This window comes from Panulirus ornatus, chromosome 4 (genome assembly GCF_036320965.1).
Source record: "Panulirus ornatus isolate Po-2019 chromosome 4, ASM3632096v1, whole genome shotgun sequence".
Lineage (NCBI taxonomy): Eukaryota > Metazoa > Arthropoda > Malacostraca > Decapoda > Palinuridae > Panulirus > Panulirus ornatus.
Window position 1 is genome coordinate 438,921 of NC_092227.1, and position 22,500 is coordinate 461,420.

Consider the following 22,500-nt stretch of genomic DNA (forward strand, 5'->3'; position numbering starts at 1 on the left):
GCAGTTGGGGACTGAATTTCGGCACAGAGGTATCTAAATGCAAGAATAGCTGATGTAGCAATGGAGATATAATTGAGGAGCATGGGGGTTCCCAGTGTGAATGAAAATGTGAAAAAAAAACTTGTCGAGTTATGCGCTAAAAGATTAATGGTGACTAGCAATGATTGGTTTGCAAAAAGATATCTACATGTGTTTACATGGATGAGTAAGGAAGGAGGTCAACGGTCATTGATAGGTGTTCAAAGGGGAGTTTGGTGAATATTTGAAAGAACTGGTGAAATTATGTAAGATTGGAAAAATAGTATGTACGCAGAGATGCCATGAGAGACTGAGTGAATAGTGGCACAGTTCGAGAGTAAGTGAAACAATGGAAGTGAAGACAGGTGAGTAGATCAAAGGAAGTAGTTCTTAAATACGCAAGTAAAGAGTGTGGGATGTGGAAATTGAGAGAACTAAAGGTACAAAAACTAAATGGGATGATCAATGAAGAAAAAGATAAGAGGATATCACTGAACTACAGAGAGAATAATAAAATGTTTAGGAAGGGAGCCAATGTGTCAGGAGAACAAGAAAGAAAATTGAAAGTGAGGAGGGCGGATGAGGAGGTGGTAGCAGGTAAAGTGGTGAGAAAGAGATAGAATGAGTACTTTAGAGAACTCGTGTCAGGAGACAGGATGGAATATATGATGCTCTTTATATTGATGTCATTCCTCGCATGTACCATCAATAACAGATATCCTCTAAATTCTGCTTGTAGTATGATTATCAGTATTGTACATTTGTTCCGAGTCACAGTGTATGCTGTTCTTTGTAACACTCAATGAACTGGAAAATATCCTCTACCTACGTCAGTTTCTAGCCATATTTGCTCAAATTGTGCATGCTTTTTCATTTTGTATTAAAAGTGTACCTAGGGACCTCTTTAAGCGTTCAAGTCCAAGTTATTGTAAAATGAACTTTGATTCACAGACGCCTGACGTATCAGAGGTACTTGTCACTCTGCCGTGAGTAACATGAAGGAACGTGCAGTAACTAACATACAGTATCTCGAATGTAACGTTTGGATTAGAACTGATTTACCATTCATAAGATATCCCTAAATTTTCAGTGATGTATCTGCTTCATAGACCTATCAGACTTGTCTTTGGTCTCTGCCGTCGGCTTCCAGAGCAAGGAACAGTAAGCCCTAGTATTTTTGATACTGTCAAATGTGATTAAATTTGAAGGCGATAAAAGCTGAGCAAAAATTAGGGCTGAGTGCAGAGAAAGAGAGCTAAAAGAATATATAAAGGAAGAGAGAGAGAGAGAGAGAGAGAGAGAGAGAGAGAGAGAGAGAGAGAGAGAGAGAGAGAGAGAGAGAGAGAGAGAGAGAGAGAGAGAGAGAGAGAGAGAGAGAGAGAGACCAGTTTGAAGTAATTCATACATGAGGACGAGACTCCATTAGAGGCCACTATCATCAAGTCTTAAGTACGATAACATCAGTGATAAGGTGGAAGACCTTGTCTGTCACAACATCTCGGTTATCTAATTTGTTTCAAACGTTATATTGCTGTGTTGTGTATATCACCATAGTTTGTCTGCCAGGGACACTCCGATACATGTCTCAGTTACAATATAACTGTCTCCTGTCTCCAGCGACACAGCCAAAGGTATTCGCCAGTAGGAGCGTGAGTCAGATCACGGCAGGAGTGGGCTGGAGAATAACAGTAATAGTTATATTGTAGTAATGGTCATATCACCATGATACGAAGCAATGCTATATTGGTAACCACTTTCGGTAATCTTGTTATAAGATCCAATTCCATATTTCTTTAAAGTCAAACTAGTGTTGTCTTTATGTTCTTAACATAATCTGATTAAATGTTTGTCTGAGTCGAGACAAAATAAGAGCGCATGTGTGGTTTCTGAAGAATTTCGTTATAGTTAATGTGCCAGGAAGGTCATTTCCCTAGGAGCGAAAGATGTGATCAAGAACTAGCAACAAAGCATTACAGCTGCCCAAGAAATATTATTAGGAAACTTCCAAGACGCCACATAAGATGATGTATTTCAGGCAGTCATCAGATTTTTATTTAGCCTCAACTTTGAGGTTTTTTGCGTACTGAGGGATTACTAGATGTCTGGAAAACTGTAATGTTGATTTTTCTTCACACAGTGACCGTCGTATCTATACGAAGAAATTCCTATTTCACACTTCTTTGAAATCTCTCTCTCTCTCTCTCTCTCTCTCTCTCTCTCTCTCTCTCTCTCTCTCTCTCTCTCTCTCTCTCTCTCTCTCTCTCTCTCTCTCTCTCTCTCTCTCTCTCGACCTACACGTGTTCCTCATTCTGTATCACCCAGTAATCCGCTCTTAAGATGCACCAGTTCACGTCATAAGCAAGAAGCCCCAAGAATCTAAACTGCACCAAGTTTTAAGAGGATGAAATATGCACCTGCCTGAGCCCGGCCAAGCTTCCACTCTTCACCAATTCCTAGTCCATATCAGGAAATTGTTTACATAAAGAGTGACTGTGATCTGAAACACTTGGGGGCAAGAGAAGAGGAAGTGTAATCATGGAGAGGTAAAAACCATGGATCAGAAACAAATGGTAAAACGAAACAAGTCGTACTCGATACAATTCTAATATTACATTTTCTAAACGTTGCTGGTAACACAGATTTTTTTATTTGATGTGAAATGAGGAAATAGTAACAGTCACATGAGAGTGAGAAAATTTTCCTTTACAGAAAATAGTTGCATATTTTGAGATATTTTCGGTTTTAGTTTAAAAAATTTGTCTTATGTTTCCTGTAAAGTACAAGTAAGAACGTGTTACGTAAGGCTTTAACTCATTACTGCTGCGTTACTAATGCCTCAACTAATCTAAGGGAAAGATATAAAACTTGATGCAGTGTCCCATACGGTTCTCACATATTACCTTAGAGAACTTCATTGGCAAGAATATCCACGTCAGTGCTCAGAGCAGGCCTGAACTCTCAGGAGAGTGAGAGGCGTGCATATGACAGAATAAAACTGATCAACATGGTATATGGTCGGCAACATACTATCAATAAGTTGATGAACCAGGATGTGTGAATTAGCGATGATAAGCCAAATGCTTAATAGCAGTCAGTTGGATCCAATCCGGGTTCCAATATCCCTCATTGTTGCCTACTTCCATGGATATATGTATGTAGCTGAGAACATGTAGAAGTAAAATGAGAGAATCGTGTGAATTATCTGTTATGTATAAGATAGAGAGACAATAATGATGTTTGTGGATTGAATGCAACTCACGTGCAGATGAAGCAAAATGGAAGAATAGCACCCTTGGTCAAATTGGGGAACGTGACAGCCACTGTAGTGCTAGCTTTCTACATTGCCATCATAAGCCCTCCTGATGACCAGTAGGAAATTCTTCCTTAGTTCGTGGCTGCCTGCCACGTACCACCTCTTGCTCATTGACTCGAAAATTTGACTTTCGATATCAGTATTTTCCCCACATAGGTGTAAATGTTTTCAGATTTATTTCTGGCTCTGAGCTTAAGTACGGAGGAAACACTAATACATTATACTTTGTATTTGATGGAACATACGTCTGTTAAAGGAAAATGGTGAGGTCCACAGCCGAGGCTAATATTTACTCTTCATTGTCGGGGTCGTGGAGAAGGGTTTTAAAACCCTGGGAATGATAGTGTTTGATGCTGATGGTTACGATAGAAGTTGTAAAGTGGTAGAATATACGTAGATCGTTAATCATGACTGTAAATTGAGGAGGTTGTAAGTGCAAACAGAGTATGTTTTGAATCCTAACAAGACACAAGTTACATTGCGCAGAATTATAAGCAAAATATGCATGTAAACAGTTCAGCTATTAATGTAAACAAGAAAGTTTACCTGTGCTAACGTCACATTCTGTTTAAACAACACAAACTTTATATACACACAACAGAAATTACAAATACGAAGAATAATGTAGGGGGAGAGGCAAGACAGTTATGAACAAAAGGACAGTGCATTAGGAAGAAACAAAAGTGCAAAAAAGATTAGGTAATGTTTTTAAAAAGGAATTATTGTAGACATGAAAGGCAAAGTACAGATGAAAGTGCATATATCAACAGCGGAGGAATGTGAGAGCTGCTTGGTTGGTGAAGAAGACAGGTAAACAAACCGTCAACAGAATATATGGAAGGTTTTGTAGGGCCTGGATGTGGAGGGGGAAATGTGGTTTCGGTGCATTGTACATGACAGCTGGAGACTGAGTTTGAACAAATGTGGCCTTTATTGTCTTTTCCTGGCGCTACCTCGCGCGCATGCGGGGGGAAGGGGGGTGTCATTTCATATGTGGCGGGATGGCGACGGGAACGAATAAAGGCAGCAAGTGTGAATTATGTACTTGTGTACATATGTTTGTGTATGTATATATATATATATATATATATATATATATATATATATATATATATATATATATATATATATATATATATATATATATATATATATTTTTTTTTTTTTTTTTCTATTATTTTGCTTTGTCGCTGTCTCTCGCGTTAGCGAGGTAGCACAAGGAAACAGACGAAAGAATGGCCCAACCCCCTCATATACACATGTATATACGTACACGTCCACACACGCAAATATACATACCTATACATCTCAATGTACACATATATATACACACACAGACATATACATATATACACATGTACATAATTCATACTGTCTGCCTTTATTTGTTCCCATCGCCACCTCGCCACACATGGAATAACAACCCCCTCCCCCCTCATGTGTGCGAGGTAGCGCTAGGAAAAGACACCAAAGGCCCCATTCGTTCACACTCAGTCTCTAGCTGTCATGTAATAATGCAACGAAACCACAGCTCCCTTTCCACATCCAGGCCCCACACAACTTTCCATGGTTTACCCCAGACGCTTCACATGCCCTGGTTCAATCCATTGACAGCACGTCGACTCCGGTATACTACATCGTTCCAATTCACTCTATTCCTTGCACTCCTTTCACCCTCCTGCATGTTCAGGCCCCGATCACTCAAAATCTTTTTCACTCCATCTTTCCACTTCCAACTTGGTCTCCCACTTCTCCTCGTTCCCTCCACCTCTGACACATATATCCTCTTGGTCAATCTTTCCTCACTCATTCTCTCCATGTGACCAAACCATTTCAAAACACCCTCTTCTGCTCTCTCAATCACACTCTTTTTATTTCCACACATCTCTCTTACCCTTACATTACTTACTCGATCAAACCACCTCACACCACATATTGTCCTCAAACATCTCATTTCCAGCACATCCACCCTCCTGCGCACAACTCTATCCATAGCCCACGCCTCGCAACCATACAACATTGTTGGAACCACCATTCCTTCAAACATACCCATTTTTGCTTTCCGAGATAATGTTCTTAACTTCCAAACATTCTTCAAGGCTCCCAGAATTTTCGCCCCCTCCCCCACCCTATGATTCACTTCCGCTTCCATGGTTCCATCCGCTGCCAAATCCACTCCCAGATATCTAAAACACTTCACTTCCTCCAGTTTTTCTCCATTCAACCTTACCTCCCAATTGACTTGACCCTCAACCCTACTCTACCTAATAACCTTGCTCTTATTCACATTTACTCTTAACTTTCTTCTTTCACACACTTTACCAAACTCAGTCACCAGCTTCTGCAGTTTCTTACATGAATCAGCCACCAGCGCTGTATCATCAGCGAACAACAACTGACTCACTTCCCAAGCTCTCTCATCCACAACAGACTTCATACTTGCCCCTCTTTCCAAAACTCTTGCATTCACCTCCCTAACAACCCCATCCATAAACAAATTAAACAACCATGGAGACATCACACACCCCTGCCGCAAACCTACATTTACTGAGAACCAATCACTTTCCTCTCTTCCTACACGTACACATGCCTTACATCCTCGATAAAAACTTTTCACTGCTTCTAACAACTTGCCTCCCACACCATATATTCTTAATACCTTCCACAGAGCATCTCTCTCTCTCTCTCTCTCTCTCTCTCTCTCTATATATATATATATATATATATATATATATATATATATATATATATGTATATATATATATATATATATCATACAAAGCTCCATCAGCCAGGATCGAACCTGGGACCCCTTGTGCAAGAGGCAGGCATGCTACCCGCTAGACTAAGGGACTGTATAATAGGAAACAACTATTCGAAATACTAAGTACTCGAATACCCTTCGTCTCACTATGGTGAGCAACGGGGTCTATCGGTTGTTTCCGAACAGAACACATAGCCAGCTGAAAGCGTTTTACCGAACCTGACTATACAACGCGGAGTTATATGAATACGAATAAAGTGTTTATGAACGCGCACCTTCATAGAACATACAAAGCTCCATCAGCCAGGATCGAACCTGGGACCCCTTGTGCAAGAGGTATTCATATAACTCCGCGTTGTACAGTCAGGTTCGGTAAAACGCTTTCAGCTGGCTATGTGTTCTGTTCGGAAACAACCGATAGACCCCGTTGCTCACCATAGTGAGACGAAGGGTATTCGAGTACTTAGTATTTCGAATAGTTGTTTCCTATTATACAGTCCCTTAGTCTAGCGGTTAGCATACCTGCCTCTTGCACAAGGGGTCCCAGGTTCGATCCTGGCTGATGGAGCTCTGTATGTTCTATGAAGGTGCGCGTTCATATACACTTTATTCGTATATATATATATATATATATATATATATATATATATATATATATATATATATATGTATGTATATATATACATATATATATATTCATTGGCAAAAAGAAAAAAAGTGCAATGGATATATATATATATATATATATATATATATATATATATATATATATATATATATATATATATATATTTAGAGTCACTAAATTTAGCTACATCTCATTCACTCTACTGAGATATTCTGTCCAAGTCTGAGCTTATTGAAGAAGTTGTGTTGAGACGAGATGTAGATCGAGTAAGAGAAGAAGGAGCAGGATTCAGGGGAGGTGATAACAAGTAGTGGTGATGTGAGAAGGAGATGGAGTGAGTATTTTGAAGTTTTGTTGAATGTGTTTGGTGATAGAGTGGCAGATATAGGGTGTTTTGGTCGAGGTGGTGTGCAAAGTGAGAGGGTTAGGGAAAATGATTTGGTAAACAGAGAAGAGGTAGTAAAAGCTTTGCGGAAGATGAAAGCCGGCAAGGCAGCGGGTTTGGATGGTATTGCAGTGGAATTTATTAAAAAAGGGGGTGACTGTATTGTTGACTGGTTGGTAAGGTTATTTAATGTATGTATGACTCATGGTGAGGTGCCTGAGGATTGGCGGAATGCGTGCATAGTGCCATTGTAGAAAGGCAAAGGGGATAAGAGTGAGTGCCCAAATTACAGAGGTATAAGTTTGTTGAGTGTTCCTGGTAAATTATATGGGAGGGTATTGATTGAGAGGGTGAAGGCATGTACAGAGCATCAGATTGGGGAAGAGCAGTGTGGTTTCAGAAGTGGTAGAGGATGTGTGGATCAGGTGTTTGCATTGAAGAATGTATGTGAGAAATACTTAGAAAAGCAAATGGATTTGTATGTAGCATTTATGGATCTGGAGAAGACATATGATAGAGTTGATAGAGATGCTCTGTGGAAGGTATTAAGAATATATGGTGTTGGAGGCAAGTTGTTAGAAGCAGTGAAAAGTTTTTATCGAGGATGTAAGGCATGTGTACGTGTAGGAAGAGAGGAAAGTGATTGGTTCTCAGTGAATGTAGGTTTGCGGCCGGGGTGTGTGATGTCTCCATGGTTGTTTAATTTGTTTATGGATGGGGTTGTTAGGGAGGTGAATGCAAGAGTTTTGGAAAGAGGGGCAAGTATGAAGTCTGTTGGGGATGAGAGAGCTTGGGAAGTGAGTCAGTTGTTGTTCGCTGATGATACAGCGCTGGTGGCTGATTCATGTGAGAAACTGCAGAAGCTGGTGACTGAGTTTGGTAAAGTGTGCGGAAGAAGAAAGTTAAGAGTAAATGTGAATAAGAGCAAGGTTATTAGGTACAGTAGGGTTGAGGGTCAAGTCAATTGGGAGGTGAGTTTGAATGGAGAAAAACTGGAGGAAGTGAAGTGTTTTAGATATCTGGGAGTGGATTTGGCAGCGGATGGAACCATGGAAGCGGAAGTGGATCATAGGGTGGGGGAGGGGGCGAAAATTCTGGTGGCCTTGAAGAATGTGTGGAAGTCGAGAACATTATCTCGGAAAGCAAAAATGGGTATGTTTGAAGGAATAGTGGTTCCAACAATGTTGTATGGTTGCGAGGCGTGGGCTATGGATAGAAGTGCGCAGGAGGATGGATGTGCTGGAAATGAGATGTTTGAGGACAATGTGTGGTGTGAGGTGGTTTGATCGAGTGAGTAACGTAAGGGTAAGAGAGATGTGTGGAAATAAAAAGAGCGTGGTTGAGAGAGCAGAAGAGGGTGTTTTGAAATGGTTTGGGCACATGGAAAGAATGAGTGAGGAAAGATTGACCAAGAGGATATATGAGTCGGAGGTGGAGGGAACGAGGAGAAGAGGGAGACCAAATTGGAGGTGGAAAGATGGAGTGAAAAAGATTTTGTGTGATCGGGGCCTGAACATGCAGGAGGGTGAAAGGAGGGCAAGGAATAGAGTGAACTGGAGCGATGTGGTATACCGGGGTTGACGTGCTGTCAGTGGATTGAATCAAGGCATGTGAAGCGTCTGGGGTAAACCATGGAAAGTTGTGTAGGTATGTATATTTGCGTGTGTGGACGTATGTATATACATGTGTATGGGGGTGGGTTGGGCCATTTCTTTCGTCTGTTTCCTTGCGCTACCTCGCAAACGCGGGAGACAGCGGCAAAAAAAAAAAAAAGATATATATATATATATATATATATATATATATATATATATATATATATATATATATATATATATATATATATATATATATATATATCCATTGCACTTTTTTTCTTTTTGCCAATGAATTCTTTCTTCAACAATAACCAAATGCACTCATACTCTGAAGACTCAACACTGCATTCCTCCATACCCCTGAATCCTGCTCCTTCTTCTCTTACTCGATCTACATTTCGTCTCAACACAACTTCTTCAATAAGCTCAGACTTGTACAGAATATCTCAGTAGAGTGAATGAGATGTAGCTAAATTTAGTGACTCTAACGCCCAGTTTCTGCCCATATCTTTATCGAAAATCTTCGATATTCCTCTTTCCTTTAGCGGTTCTGTAATTCCACATCTTCAGTAAACATACTTGGTACTTCTGCAACATCCACTCTCTCTTGGAAACCCCAAATTACGGAAATATCTAAGTCTGCCCATAAGAAGCTAAAGGTCTTTGTAGATGTCGAGGTTTCTTTTCGTTCTTACCTAACAGAGTTGAGTTGAAAGTGGTTTGACCTATAAACTCTCCCAGACTAAGTTCAAAACTTGACTTGCTTGCCTTATACTGCAATTTTAGCTCACTTTCCCTCTTCTCTAGGTATTTGATTTTTGCAGCCAAGAGCTAGCTGCTTGTGTGCCCCCGCCGCTTATTAGGTAGTGCAATACTCAGCAAGCTGCTGTGTCATATGATTACTGATTGGCCGTTGACAACTGAAGGGAGGGCCGTTTTGATATTTGTTTTCTTTCCCTACAATATGACCTGGCACGTTTTTAAATGACAGATTTCTCATTTCCTTCAAAATTTATAAATTCTTTCTCTAATTTCTTCCTTTTTCCATTCATTAACCTCTCTATGTTTCAAATAATGCCCTGCGTTTAAGGTTGACTTTTGTCCGTGACTGAATCCTGTAATTTAAAAAGAGAAAAATGCAGAACACAAATCTACTCTGGTTAAGGGATAATACTATTCTGGTCTATGAGCACAATTCTCAGGAGAATATTTTTTAATTACTTTCGAGCACCTTATCGCCAGTTAGGGATGTCTGATATAAGAATCGAGGCAGTGGACTGCCACTTATCATAACCAAGTGTCCCAACGAGGGAGAGGACAACGAAGTTGGGATCCTGCTGCTGCTCATATATAGGCCCACATGATGCCTGACTGTAGGGAATGCTTCCGGACCCGCGTTCTGGGAGGCATAACTCACATAGTTACTTCAGGTAATTAGTAAGCCAACGTCTCTTGTGTAAGGTGACTTGGCTCACTGTATATGGCATCCATCCCAGCTCTGGGTGTGAGCACAGACAGGGAAGTCATGGGAGTGAGCATCTACCCAGACAAGAGCAGTACGTAAAACACTGGATTAACTTCGATATATGCTGTGGGATAAGGTAGCCTGTTGTGTATATCAAACATACTTTCTACATAGTCATATTGCACTGCTAACCAATGTAATAATGGTAAGTATAAGTAAAGAAGGACAAGATGAAATCTTTTCCAAGCTATGCTAATTTAGAGTCATTCTGTGCTCAGTGAGCGGTTGTACAACATAGTGTCACCACAATTCAGTACAAGTACATTACTATCGTCAAGTCCCGAGTTGCTTCTGCATACTAACTTATAAATCTGTATCGATCAGTCATGCTGTGGGATCTCATTCTTTATGGCACTTGTTAGCCTTTCGGTAAACTTGTCATGTGTACAGGAGTTCTTTATAACTTTTAATGTACATTTGCTCGCCCTCAGAGACCTCCTTTACAACTGTTGATGCACAGAGAAATATGATTGATGCTCTGTTTCATGATGTTCTGAGTATTTGGAAAAATAAACTGTACATCATGGAAACATTCAAATATCATTTGCTGGAATTTCAACCAGCAACAAGCACCATCCACTTTTCAGCCGAATAAATCAATGCAAATGTTGAGATGCTATTCAGAAGAAGTCCTCCATAAATTGAGAGCTCTTCTTATATTCATTCTAGATTCTGAAGAAACTAATTAGATAAGTTTCAGTCTCATTATGCTGATCCTACCCCACTATAGCGGGATCCCTGTTTGTTCTAATATACGCCCCCCTTTCTACTGCTCTTTACCAATAATTTTCCATGGAAAGTTTTCTTGTTTTTCATTCTCTCTCTCTCTCTCTCTCTCTCTCTCTCTCTCTCTCTCTCTCTCTCTCTATATATATATATATATATATATATATATATATATATATATATATATATATATCTATCTCTCTCTCACTAACCATGGTGTGCACTATGCACTTACTCTGACTTTTGGCAAAGTCCCGTCATGATAAGTGCTCTTTTAGATATCGTTTTTAAGCCTAATTCAATCCTGACCTGATTCGTGCCAATGAAATGGAGAATATTCACTTCAAAAGCATTAAAAAGGTTGATGGCACTCGTTGAGCTTACCTTTGATACTCAGTAAGTGCCATTAAACTTTTCAGCGCCTTCAAGATGAGCGTTCTCGATGCTAAAATAATTATATCAAGAATAAAAAGAGATCAGCCAGTTGTGGATATCAGGGTTATCTAAAGGAGTATGATCATATACTTGTGAGAAAAATCCGCTTGTAATATACCTTCAGAAAAATCTATTGGAAAGCTTATTGTACGTTTCATATGTAGCAGATGTTCTCTAGAGTGACACACACCATGATAAGAACTACACTAAGAAAACGGTAGTCTCAAGAATTATTTGCATTATCATAGGAACTGTATTATGAATAATTAAGAGCCACTTCAATGACTAGCGGGATGATAAAGGCTGCAGTTCGGGGCAAGATAAAGCTTGTAGATAAGAACTAACTTGTCCAGCAGGGAGAGCGCGGGTGATAAGTGGCCTTTGGGGTTCTAAGTTGCCAACTACTTTTGCTTGAGATAATCTACAGTTAGAGCTGGATATCTTTTACAGTTTTTTCAGTTTTGATAATCATTTAAGAGCTAGATATAAAAAAAAAAAAGAAATATGGGAAACGACCAAGGCAGGTATCAAGAAAATATATCATTCCTTCAAAAATTAGAATAGTATCATCATCATCAAGTCGATACAAGAAATCAGAATAACTAACATATAAGAAAACAATCACAAATAGAATTTAAATATAGAAAAACTGGAATTAGTTTATGCCTGTTGGAAGTACAAATGTTCTCATTTTCTATGTTTACGCATTGTGATCGTATTGAAATCATTGTTCTTTGTTACACATTCGATATCTTGTATTCACTTTGAGTCGAGTACCTTTTTTCATAAAAATTCTAGCGATCCCTTAGAGTAGGATTCTGTTTCATTGACATATGGGCTGGAATGTCTGTTTCGTAATATATGGGATCGCAAGTCAGTGGATCGACTGTTTCTATAGAATGTATGGGCTGAAATGTCACACAAGTTTTCTTTGTTGTCAAAATGTGTGTTAGTATTTCCGCAGTGAACTATGGGCTCGTGTAATAAGGTGTTCATAAGTTGCCATATAGTTTGTTATGTGATAATGAAACTTGTGTGGCGTCTACCGTTCATGATTTTTTTTTGTGTGTGTGTATGTGTGTGTGTGTGTGTGTGTGTGTGTGTGTGTGTGTGTGTGTGTGTGTATGTGTGTGTGTGTGTCTGTGTGTGTGTGTGTGTGTGTGTGTGTGTGCGTGTGTATGTGTGTATGTGTGTGTGTGTGTGTGTGTGTGTGTGTGTGTGTGTGTGTGTGTGTGTGTGTGTGTGTGTGCGTGTGTGTGTGTGTATGTGTGTGTATGTGTGTGTGTGTGTGTGTGTGTGTGTGTGTGTGTGTGTGTGTGTGTGTGTGTGTGTGTGTGTGTGTGTGTGTGTGTGTGTGTGTGTGTGTGTAGGTTTATAGAGCTAATAACTATATGAATTACTAACACCTTACTGTTATTTTGGTCCTCTGACATGAGGGTTGGTAATTTCGTATGTTTTGATGGAAATGACAATGATTCCATTTGCTGTGTCTGCGAGAGGGTTTGTTCATATACTTTGAGGCACTTCTGGAGAATACTGTAGCCGACCATGACACTCTCATACAACACTGAGATGATCTGAATCAACAAAGAATAATTTCTGTCATAGCTTCTTAATGTGATGCGGGATGCAAACTTTATGAATTCAGATAAAGAACATTATGCGCTAATAATTGAAGTGGATTTATCGTTTCTCTTATAACTAGAAAATGAAGTGAATCAATCTTTGAACTGTAAATTGGATATCAAACATGAACTGATATCAGGTATGAATAACAAATCATTTTTACACGTTTGAAATTTAATAAAGCTATTGAAAATTTTAGTGCGACTGAGCTCAGGCCATTGTGTTTCGTTATACAGTCCGTGATACTTCAGGAAGCACAAAGTATAATGTTTCCATAAAGTAATGTTATAGAACCAATAGTGAAGCGTACTGTATATCCACTTCAGGTGACGTTTCCGGATTGTTTACAGTAAAATAGTCTTCCAGCCAAAAAAAAAAGAAAAAATCTGGCATGAATATTATGATCATTGTGAGTGACAGTATCAAAATCTTACACAAAGATGCATGAAGTTGAAAGTCAAGTCAAGATAAATGTGTCCCATCTTGTTGACGCTGTGAATTTGCTACCTCGACTTACGTCATCTTAACACGACGTAAGAATGTAGCATCAAATTTTAAAGAAGTTGAAGCATGGGTGGCGACAACCGTAGGGTGTATGGTGTATGTGTGTTGTGTGTATGGTGGTTGACTTTGTGTATACTAATATTTTTTTCTAATTGCATGCATTATGATTACAACTAAAATTTTGTTTTACGTCTCATATTGGAGACCTTACATTCATTTTATAATATTGGAAAACTAATTGTTTTGGTGTCAGCTGCCTTTACCTTAAACTTTACAGCAATATTTTGTATACAAACGTTAAGGACGTTCATATTTAGTTGATATACGCTAGGAAAACTTAAACCATGAACGAAAGAAAATCCTCATGGATGACTTATGTTACCATAAGGACTAACTAAGAATCAGGCTCTTGGGACAACATGTGATGTGATAAAGTGTGTCACACTTCAGGAACCACAAGCTTTTAGGATAACGTAGAGCATGATAAGGATAGCAACACTATGCCAGAGCAGAAGCATCTACAACAGTGTACAGTTTGTGAAGGACAGTAGGAGTGGATGCTTTAAGTTGGTAGACTTGCACAACGTACACAAGTTTTCCTTGAAATTCTGTGGGAATTCTACCGACACAGAAGCTCATTTTCCCAGCAGCAATAGCATATGAGAGGAAATTAGCCTTACATATCAGAATTGCGTCGACAAACGGAGGGACACACCTGGACATGTACATATGTAAATAGTGATGAACACAAAAAATAAAGTACTGTTCAACCCTCCCCTTCCACCCTTGCGGAGGTCGATGGTAATAAAGAGAATGAAAATAATCTATGTAATTAAAGGGATTCATAACTGAATTTATTGGAGCAGTAAATATCCTTAGGACAAATTATGCCGTGCGCCAGGATCATTACATTGCGTTACCTTCCGCTTGTGTAGCGCCGTACGAGGACAGCTGAGGATAAGTATGAGGCAAACATTTGCTCAGCCAGAGGCCAGGGCTCAGCCAAGAACATCAAACTATTTTTCTCTTTCTTCTCGAGGAGTGGCACTCTGTTTGATTCACAGCTCACTTTGAACTTATACCTATCTCCAGGCACGCGAACTACACATATACATCAAATAAAAGAAAGTAGTTGTTTCCAAGAGAAGCCATCGCTGGAGGTGGACGTAGCTGTCCATTACCATCGTCGGCAGAAGCTCTCACTAAATTGTTTCTGCTGATCTTCCCATTTTCTACTGAATGACGACAGAACATTGAAACTAAAGTAACGCTAAACACTTGAGACTTTTCGATTGTTGAGCGAATACGGCCTGTTGGCCTGAAAACAGGATCACTTCAATCCTCCTTGGAACAGCTAAGCCGTTAACCTGTGTTCATCAAGCTGTAACAAGAGCCAACATGACCACATGAAGCAGAGATACTGTATCTTGTGTTCAGGAGGCAGTAACGAAAGCTAACATACCCACATGAAGCAAACAAGCTATTAGTCTGTGCTGAATGGAAGAGATAATGCCAGCAGTGCTTACATCAGACAGAAGAGCCGTTAAAATGTGTGGACAAGGCAAAGACAAGATGTAACAAACCCTCATGAGACAGACAAGCTGTTAATCTATGTTAACAAGGTAGAAACAAGAGCCAGCAAGACTGCAGCGTGTGAGGGAGTCTTTAACCAACACAAAAGCTTCCTTGATGGGACCTGACCTGGCGTGCTTAGAGCGAAGAAGACAGGAACAAGGTCGAACCTATTAATGGCAAAACCTATATGCAGAATGTGTGTGTGTGTGTGTGTGTGTGTGTGTGTGTGTGTGTGTGTGTGTGTGTGTGTGTGTGTGTGTGTGTGTGTGTGTGTGAGAGTGAACGTCTCTGTTACTGTGACTGTTAATTTATGTTTATGTGTGCAAACAGATGAATAAGTAGATAGATAGATAGACAGAGAAATTAATAAATAAATATATGAATAAGTACCAGTTCATTGGACTTTTGCAGCCACTCTGCTAAAATGTACGTTTGAGGTATTACAGATATTACAGAACTGGGAGATCACCTTAGTTATTAGATAACTAAGAGTTTAAGATTAGGGTAAGCTGAATATTTCCACACTTTTGATGAGGATATGGAAGAGATATATTCACGTAGCCAGAATGGCAGATACACAGGAATACTTAAAAAGTAGATGATATAATTTATACATTATGAACTTGGGTGAACATAATTTGATGAATATTTACAGCAACACAGAAGCTAACATACCACATAGTTTATGAAGTTCACAATGGACTTCTGTGGTGCATCATTTACCGTTCCTGTATCTATGTATCTCGAATCCTCCGCAACTCTATACAATTTCTCACTGACCTTTGATTCCAACATAAAATATGAGGAATTTCCGGACACTTTCCAGCATCAGTGAATCGTTCTGCTGATTTTCCCCTGAAACATTTCTCAAAGTTTATGTCTGAAAAGTTTCGTAATTTTGTGGAGTGTGGATGGCCCACTCTGGGTACCGCCATGTTGGCAATATTGCTCTGGTCCACCTTGTTATATGGCCCACTTTTCGTGATGGCTATGCTTCTCGGGTCAGCAATAGCGGTCATACGAAAGATTCTTTCGTCATACGGAAAGGGATTTCACATCCTCCACGTACCGTTATCTCTACTAGCATCTCTTTGGTTCCTGGAGGAGGCAGGACCGAAATAAAATGAAAGGATATTGACAGGAAAAGCGACGATCCTCCTGCCCCAAGTGAAGGTAAGGAGGACGACGGCGTCGATGAGGGGAGAGGTAAATAGACAGAATGGTAGATACAAGGCTAATATCAGAAGAGAGAGAGAGAGAGAGAGAGAGAGAGAGAGAGAGAGAGAGAGAGAGAGAGAGAGAGAGAGAGAGAGTGAGTGAAGGATGCAGTGAACATATTAGAAATGAAGACTGAGTTACATCATTATTTTCACCACTGTTCACGTAGCATCCGTCTGTGATATAGATAGAAAAAATGTTGGACAAAAGATACTCCCTATGAAAGCTTCAGGATTCTTTGCACCAAGATAATGGCAACTAAGAGCTCTCCTATCACGTATCTGGGTACATTCAGTTCATACTCATCTCTTCCAACCATACTAAGCTGCCTAGCAACTCTACTGGGCCATATGCTCTCCTGTCTGCAAGCATGACCACAGTCTATTTTCTTCAGTGTTGCCATTCCAAACTTGACACTGACAGCCATTAAAGTATCAAAGTTGCATAGAAAATCATGTGTATTACATGTGCTGATTGATATCCTACGTATCAGAGCGTTAACATGCTCACGTAGGGATATCCATGTTGCATTAGACTGCGTCTTGTAATCCCGGACTCCGCTTGCAGTTGGCAACACTGTTAACGGAAAGTTTCCGTCTACGAAGCTGTGTCACTGTCAGCAAGTGGAAGGGAATACTGTGTTGTCAAGAGTTCTACATCTTAATTAAGAACTCACCAGAAAATTGTGCGAGCTATCTTTACAGAATACTTTGTAAAATTGTAATATGTTTTATGTTTGGTAGACTGGTAGGGATCTTTATGTTAGAGTTAAGCAACAGAGATATAGTAGAAAAACAGGACAAAAATCAAACGTTTTGTTTGATCATGTTAGAAATTACAACCATTTTATTGACTGGAGTAATGCAAATTCAGTTATGAGTTGTAACTTCTTTACACGAGAAATATCACTGAATATTCTGTTATTACTGACTGAGTAAGGTCACTTACCTGACACAGTTCATGGTGCGAGAAGGTTTACCGACATTGGGGAATATGAGATTGTTATGTCTGACACTGACCATCTCAAGTAACGCATGATCATGGAACAGGTTGTAGTAAGATTGGGAAGTCCATCATTAGATGTGGTACGAACAGGAGGATCAGCAAGAGTGAGAGCCACACATCTGGCAGAGCGTGCCACACATGCGGTATGTTGCCTACAGATACCGGATAACTTAGTTCGATTGATTGTTCAGCTGCCCCTGATGGTGTCAACTGCATGGATTATCATCGCGGTAACCATGTAATGCTCAGGTGATTATCATCATGATAACCATGTAATGCTCAGGTGATTATCATCGCGGTAACCATGTAATGCTCAGGTGATTATCATCATGATAACCATGTAATGCTCTGGTGATTAGTTTCTTTCTACCAAAAGGTCGTACCATTATCATCAAACGTAGCAGTTTCATGTTGAAGGGTCGTACCGTTATATTCAAGTGTAGCACCTTCATGATCAAAGATCGTATTATTATACTAAAGCTGAGAACTTCATGCTAAAGAGTGATAGTGTACACTATATCCATGCACCAGCCAGAGTGATAGTGTACTCTATATTTATGCACCAGCCAGAGTGATAGTGTACTCTATATTCATGCACCAGCCAGAGTGATAGTGTACACTATATCCATGCACCAGCCAGAGTGATAGTGTACTCTATATCCATGCACCAGCCAGAGTGATAGTGTACTCTACATCATACTAGTAATATGATACTGTAAAATGAATATATGTTTCATTTCAAAGTCAAAACTTACCTTTTATCGTTCAATATCATTCCCGACTCCTGTTGTTGTTGGCGTCCCGGGTGTCTCTGACAGACGACAACTATAATTCATGACATGCTGACGCTCACAAGGCCGACCAAGCACGGTATAACATACGAATTTCGATTTTATGAACCCGAGAGTGAAAAGTGTTATTCTGCCTGAAACATGAGATTAACGGCTGCTTGATTAGAGAGATATTTATGGCCTCCTGAGGATTGTATCGGAATACTAGCATTTGTTGTTAACGTCGGCCAAAGTAGATTATTTCTCTTTTTCTACATAAGAATCTAAATAGTAAGGGTGAGAGCTTGCTTCAGTCGAAGGCATGTCTAGTGAAAAGATAAAATGATAACATGTAAGGAGATGATAGAGAAAAGATGGATGGAACTTCCTGGATCTTTCACAACTCCAAGTGCTGTAAAATACATATGATTTCCAAGGTTACTATAGAAAACAGAGAAAGGCAATAAATCTACAGAACATGTGCTGTACATACATAGCACATGTACAGTACATATACAGCACATGTACACTATATACAGTTGTGGTGTTTTCGAAGAGTTTGTTTGATGCGTTTATGAAAAGTTGATCAACAGAGTGAGATCGTATGTGCAAGAGATGTGGATGTCATTTTGGAGCATGGGAAGATATTCAATATCGGATGATAAATACTCTGTAGGTTCAGCTTGAGACAACTGGTCTAGAGGCACAATGGATACAAAGAAACAGGATGAGAGAGGAATGGGGAACCCTGAGGAGGGTAATAGTATCAGGTCAGGTAGTGGGTGGTCGGGGTCCTCCTGCCCGTTCTTTCAGCTCACACCTTCCTCACATTCTCCCTGTTCAACGTCCTCTCAAAGCATCCATTCTCTACCCCTCTAACTCTGCGACCATGACAGACTTCACCCTTTTCGATATTCTTCCTCGTATTCACCTTTCTCATTCTTTATCCCACCCATTCTCTCTAACCCTATCGCTTTTCACCTCCGTCACTCGCCAGTCCTAATCTTTCCACCTGCCTTTCCTGTTCCCCCTCGTCTTTCACATCCACTCCTTTTCCATCTGTTTTGCCCTTCCTCTTCCTTCAATTCACTCTTTCAGTCTCATCCAATTTTGCTGGCAACAATTTCACTCTCCACCTCCTGCACCTACTCTCGTTTTACATCTCTACTAGTTGCTCACATCTTCCCTCCACCTCTTTCTCTCCTCATGTTTATTCACACTTTGTCTCCTCTCTGTCTACTTTTCCACTCCGTTTACACCCTCCTATATACACCTTCCGAAATATTTCATCCTCTCGCACCATCCACTTGCGCTCCATACCTAGTCATTCCACATCCTCTTACCGTCCATTTCCTCTTACTTTGTACTCTTTTCATTCTCTGTTCCCTCCTACATTTAGCTTCCCTCACGAACTTCTCTTTCTCTCTCATCTTCCACCCACACTTTCTTTCTCTTCGCTCATCTCATTTTCTACCCCTTCACTCCTCACTCTTCATTTTTCACTTACAGCCACACCACTTTCAGCTTTTTCTCTCCCTCTTCATCCCATCTAGTCAGCCTTGTTATCTTATTCATTCTCCACTTCTATGCCATCCATCCCAGCCTTCCCATTATACAACTCACTTTCTACTGATCCCCGCTCATTTTTTCTTCTCTCCATCTCCTCTCACTCTTCATGAGCCATCACTCTCCATCATTCTCCACCACTGTTTGTTTTCTATCATCTTAACTCTCCTCTTGCTCTCACCCCGGCCCTGTGCACTCCACCCAGTCTATCTCTTGAAACCTTACCGCCCCACTCTACCTTCCCATTCCCTCTTTTTCTTCACTCTCTCTCAGTATCATTCCTCTATACTCTTTCACCTCCCATCCCCTCTCACTTTCAGGCTCTTATTTTTCACTCCTCTGACTCCTTATCATTTCACTCTTTCTTTCTCACGCCTTCTCTCAACGTTAATCATGACTATATACACATCTCATTCACCACATTTCTTACTCTCACTTACTCACTTTCCACATTCTTACGGTATCTACCCCTTACTTCTCGCTCTTTTTAACCCCACGCTCTCTCTCTCCCTCCCTCGCTAAGTCTTCTCAGACTCCGTCTTTACACACTTACTACGCATTGTCGCACTCCTGCCTCTCTTACTCCCTAATCCTCTTCACTCTCCAGTGCCGCTTACTCTCCATCCCTCTAAATCTCCCTTCCTCTCATTTTTCATTCGTTCACTTTCTGCCATTTCTCACGCTCCATTTCTCTTACTACCATTCCTCCCTAATCATCCGTTCTTTCTCTCTCACCACCTCTTCTCATTTCCCAATCATCATCTCTGTCACTTCTCATTCCCTAATTTGCTCACTTACCTCCCTTCTTTCATTTTCGCAGCCTGTAACTCTCTGTACTCCCTCACTATGATTTTTCTTTCTCTCAGCCTTCCATCTCACTTTCTATCCTCCCTTACTTTCCATCCGTTCTCACTTTCTACCTCGCTAATTTCCCATCTTCAGTTACTCTTCATCCCCTCTTACTCGTGGCCGCCTTTAACCCGCCTCGCCCTCTAACTCCCAGTCGCAAATAACCTCTTATTCTCCACCAGTTTCTCTATTTTCAGCCATTCAACCCTCCGTTTCTACCATCTCCCATTATGCACCCATCTCACTCACCTCCCTTCTCACTCTACCGTACTCCTTATATCCTGCTCCATACTCACTCATTTCTTTCTCATTCAGTATGTGGCCAGAGGCGGCTACCACATCTAGTCTTTTGACAGATATCCTTACCAGTCCCACCAGAGTCCTCACAAACACTCGTGCGTCTACCAGGAAACTCTCTTACGTCACTCGGCAGACAGATTAATGTTTCCCCAGACACCTTCAGGTCTCCTAACACACAAAATTAAGTGTCCCCACAGACACCCTTACGCCTCACTACAAACACTTCTATGTCTCTCCAAAACACCTCTGCCTCGTCACAGAAATTGCTGCCTCACCACATACACACACACACACGTATGTCTCCTCACAGACACTCTCACGGAGTCTTTTCAAAGACGGTCTTGATGTACTCACTCCAACACTATCTCAGACCCCCCACCAACTCTCCCCTCCCTCCCACCAGCTCCTCCCCCCCCCCCACCCAACCACCACCACCACCACCAACTCCCCAGCAGAAGGCATTACGAACACAATTATCCTGAGCTTATTGAGAAAGTTGGTGAGGTCACAAACTTTAATCCTGTAAATCTTCCCATCATTTCTGCTGCTGCTGCTGCTACGTTCTCACGAAAGATCCAGGTTTTGACTTTCTGATTATCATTGTCAGAGTTGATAAACAATATCATAATTACTCTTGCTAGATAAAAGGTGATAGATATCTAGTACCGTGTTAAGTTTTCGTTTCTAAATTTGTCGTTTGGCTTGATGTTAATTTAAGTTCGTATCTTGGGATCGGATCTCATGTCCGGAGGGAAAATCATCATTATGAATTATATTATGAATTACCGTCCTACATTACTGTGTGCATATAGGTGTGTATCCGTGTATTTGTGTGTAATTTTAAGCTTGCTTATGTCTGTGTGTTTGTTCGTGTGTTCGTGTATTTGTAGTCACCAATTTGCCTGAATAAGAAAGAAATTTTTTACTAGTTGCGCTCCATCTTTTTGATATATCATATCTGTGTATAATGATAGTCACTCCATCAACTCTTCTCTCAGTTGCTTTCATATATTTACTATTATACTTCATTGCTATCGAAGTATTTTCTCACATCATCTGATTCTAAATCAGTTTAAAGTTTATTCTGTATATAGATGGTTCGCTCAAGTTTCTATGAATTACTCAGTATCATGTGCACCGAATTAATTAAGATCTTGAATGTTGTAATCATGTTACTCCATGACCACCCGTTGTCCCTCGACTAAGTCTGTTATCACATCCCTTGGCTTAGGTGTAGTATTTGTTGCCTTCTGTCATGCTTTCTGTAGCACTTACATCGCTTCCTTATGTAGAAAGACCTAATTGGAGGTACATATTCTAATTTTGGTTTGTTTAACAACAGTAGTGAGTATCTTCCTGAACATCTTGTATTCAAAAGTAACTTTGACAGTGATAAGGTAAGGCTTTCCTCACTTGAAACGCTTTCACTATATCTTTCTGGCCTCAAGGATTTCCTCGCAGGTAAATCCTCACTATTTCCTTTATGGTGGTTGTCATCATCTGGTGTAGGTTCACTGCTCCTCATCCTCATTACTTGCAATCCCTTGGGAGGAATATCATTAGCCATGCATCTTACTGGAGCTGCAGTCTGTCTGGGTCTCATTATAAGCTGTCGCAATCACGGATGCACTTCACCTCTCTCACAAGCTTTGCATCATCCACAAGCATATTGAGATATAATTCGACCCTTCGGCA